The following is a 3,278-nucleotide window of genomic DNA, read 5'->3' on the forward strand; positions in this document are numbered from 1 at the left end:
GTCACTTGAATATCTAAGGAGAAGCTACTGCCGACTCTATCGTCGTCACTTCCAACCGCCGATAAGTAATTTTCTCTATTTCTCGGCTTTCTCTATTTCTATATTTCTTGGCTTTCTCTACGACGTCGTCACTTTCACTTTTGTCACTTTCTCTATTTCTTGACTTTATCTTTTAGACTTGCTCAATTGTTTGTTTATTGGCTTCATTTTGTTCATCTCTCATACTTGCTCAGTTGTTTGTGTATAGTTGTTTATTTCAGACGGCTTTCTCTCGACTCATTTGAGCTCTTATCATCGTCACTTTCAGTAAGTAACATAAAGAACAAAGAATTAATTAGTTGAAGTTTATTCTTTGACAGTATATTTAATTTAATATACTAGTCGTATGGATTTTATATTCTATTGGTTATTTATTCACCATATACCCTTGAATGTAGCTCTAGTCGTATAGATTTTAATTTACTAAATAGATAGATTTGTGGGGTTTTCATCATGTCAAGTCACCTGTTTATCTGTTAATCTTTATTTTGACTAGTTTATTTCTACAGAAATGCTTCAGAGGGAGAAAAGCCTCTAAAGCTGCACGTTTTAGAGTGCGAGAGCAATTCCACGATACTTATGGAAAACATTGTGAGAAAGTTTACAGGTAGAACTTAAAGATCTTTATACGATTGTTCTTAGAATGTAAATAGTCTTTTTCCTTTCTTTGTTGCCTTCCATTTCAATTGAGTTCCTCTAGTTTTCTTGGCGTTATTTGTTCAATCAATAATAACAATTGTAGATACTGACTTTTAATTTAATCATTGATCTATACATATTTTTCCACCAACTACTCTTTTTCTGAAATGCATAAAACACATCGATGATTTTTCGGTTCTTGTAAAGGCTTGTCGATTACTTCGAAAATTTGTTCAAGAAAATGGTAACTATACACATTTTCTTCTATGAAAATCAATTCAATTATCTGGTGTTTTTTATTGACCAATTTTACCAAGTCCATATTTGTCAGACTTGCTTGTTCATAATTCTTCCTTCTGCACAGAGGAACCATATATCATATATGATAATTCTTAGATTATTGAGCGGTACCCTTTTTCAGAAACTTCTTATGTTTGCAGCATATTTTGTACCATAATTCCCTTTGTCTTGATCTGTTTTATTTTCTTGATGTTGGAAACTAAATCTAGTCATATTACTGTTATTTGGTGGTAGCTAGTTGACGACTTTTGCTTATCATATGAATTTTAGGATCACTCTTTTTTGCTTATGGTAACATTTGAGCACGTTATTAGGTGGCCCCAAGCTTATTAAGAGGATTTTTCCTCGGGAAATTGTTATAAAAGCGACAAATGAAAATATCGATTGGTTTCTAAACCACTGTAGTGCCCTTGTTTGTTATTTGTCCTTATGTTGTTTATATACTTGTTTTTGTAATTGATAACCCATTAATCTTAAATTATTTCTATCTGATAGCACATATTTCTTAGTGTTAGATGGTTTGACAATTTATTATTTCCTTATCCACTCTCAGCTATTGTGATAATTGTCTCGTGGTTTTAACTAAGGTAAGTCTTCTCCTCAAAGATAATATATGTTTGTAGGTGGATTATTTGTTTCTTTTATTTTTGTTCATCAGTATATGCTTTTGTTTGTTTTGTATCAGGAGGGAAAAAAAGTCTATATTTTCTATGTGTCTATCTAGTTATATTTATGGTCCGATCTTTTTCTCTTAATTCATGGTCTTTACGTTGATGGCTTCTTTTCTTTCTATCCTTATTTGGTGCTATAGGCTCAAAGGAAATCATCATCGATTACAAATGATTTTCAGAGGGTTGAACAATGTAAGGTATGTTATATGTAGAAATTTCAATTAAAAAGATGTAATATGTGAATTGGCATTTTGGTATAACATAACATTTGAAGAATTTTATTGTTGATACCCTTGGAATAACAAAAACTATTGGTATGTGTTAATTTAAAATGTGTTGATGTTTATTATGATTATTTTAGGAACATTTGTAGATACTGATGTATAAGCTTAATTATTCATTTAGTTTTTGTTCATAATTTAAGGTTCCTTTTGGTCATAGAAGCTTGAATGGGGCGTTCTATTTTTCTTCTCAGGTATAACATGGTTGAACAAGGTCTTGTTAAGGAACTAGTTTTTTCCTTTTGGCTTAATCGAAATGCTGAGGAGGAGGAAGGAGGCGAAATTGTGTTTGGAAGGTTTGACCCAAACACTACAAGAAATCTGGCCTTTAATGTCACTTGGCGACCGACATCTTTGCGAGCGTTATTAAAGGCCTTTAATGTCGGTTGGAATTTAATGTCGGTTTAAAAGCGACATTAAAGGCATCTTTAATGTCGGTTTAAAACTGACATTAAAGGCCTTTAATGTCGGTTTTCAACCGACATCTTTCATAGTGTTATTGAAGCCTTTTAATGTCAGTTGGGCTTTGATGTCAGTTTATAACCGACATTATAGATCCCCAATAATGTCAGTTTAAAAACGACATTAAAGCCTTGTTTTTTGATCCATTTTTACAAATTTATTTTTATTTAATTGCTGCATTATTTTCCATTTTTTATAAACTGACAGTCGATTCGTGTAAATAAATATTTTTTCTCAGGCCAACAAATCAATAAAATTAATATTATTTTAGAAACTTTAATATTTGTCTTTTACATTTGCATACACAAAATGAAATCTTAATATTGTATTTATATATATAACCCGAACCCAGTGAGTAGGTTTCCCGGTGCCATGTCCCCGAATGCGGCGTAGCCAGCAGCGCCACACAACATATAAAAAAGCGTTGTCACCGACAAACTCACTAGAGTTGCCTTCTTCATTGTCTTAGCCTCTAAAGGTGGAGATTTAAAGCATTCTAAGGGCAAGCATACTTATGTTCCTGTCACACAAAAAGTTGGTTTCGAAGCAATCATCTCATACCTCCCAGTTCATATTTTCTTTCTGATTTGTAGTTTGACATGGGTGATGTTCTCATAGATAGTCAACCAACTAGTCTGTTTCCAAATCGATTATTAATTATAATACAACTAAAGTTAGTAGAATATAAAAAAGAAACCAGGTGGTTGTTCTCTCTCTTTTTTCTTTTATTCCTCTAATATGGGATGACTTTTAAATATGCATTTACGTGCTTCTGACTAAAGAAAATTGTTAATGCAGGATATTGTGAAGGTGGATGTTGAGCAATTGTAGATTCTAGAACTTCACTTTTGGCTGGTCCAATCGTGCGTACATAGACTTAAAACTT

The 3,278-nt window shown here is 32.4% G+C and overlaps 1 long non-coding RNA gene across 1 annotated transcript; it reads left to right on the forward strand.

The window, feature by feature from the left end:
* The first annotated feature begins 895 nt into the window (after nucleotides 1-895).
* LOC103501117 (uncharacterized) lies at nucleotides 896-2,770 on the forward strand. The gene is made up of 4 exons (XR_007820243.1): nucleotides 896-922; nucleotides 1,532-1,565; nucleotides 1,790-1,846; nucleotides 2,745-2,770. It is a non-coding gene; the product is annotated as an uncharacterized LOC103501117 (long non-coding RNA).
* Nucleotides 2,771-3,278: the final 508 nt, after the last annotated feature.

The sequence above is a fragment of the Cucumis melo genome, chromosome 4 (assembly GCF_025177605.1).
Source record: "Cucumis melo cultivar AY chromosome 4, USDA_Cmelo_AY_1.0, whole genome shotgun sequence".
Taxonomy (NCBI): domain Eukaryota; kingdom Viridiplantae; phylum Streptophyta; class Magnoliopsida; order Cucurbitales; family Cucurbitaceae; genus Cucumis; species Cucumis melo.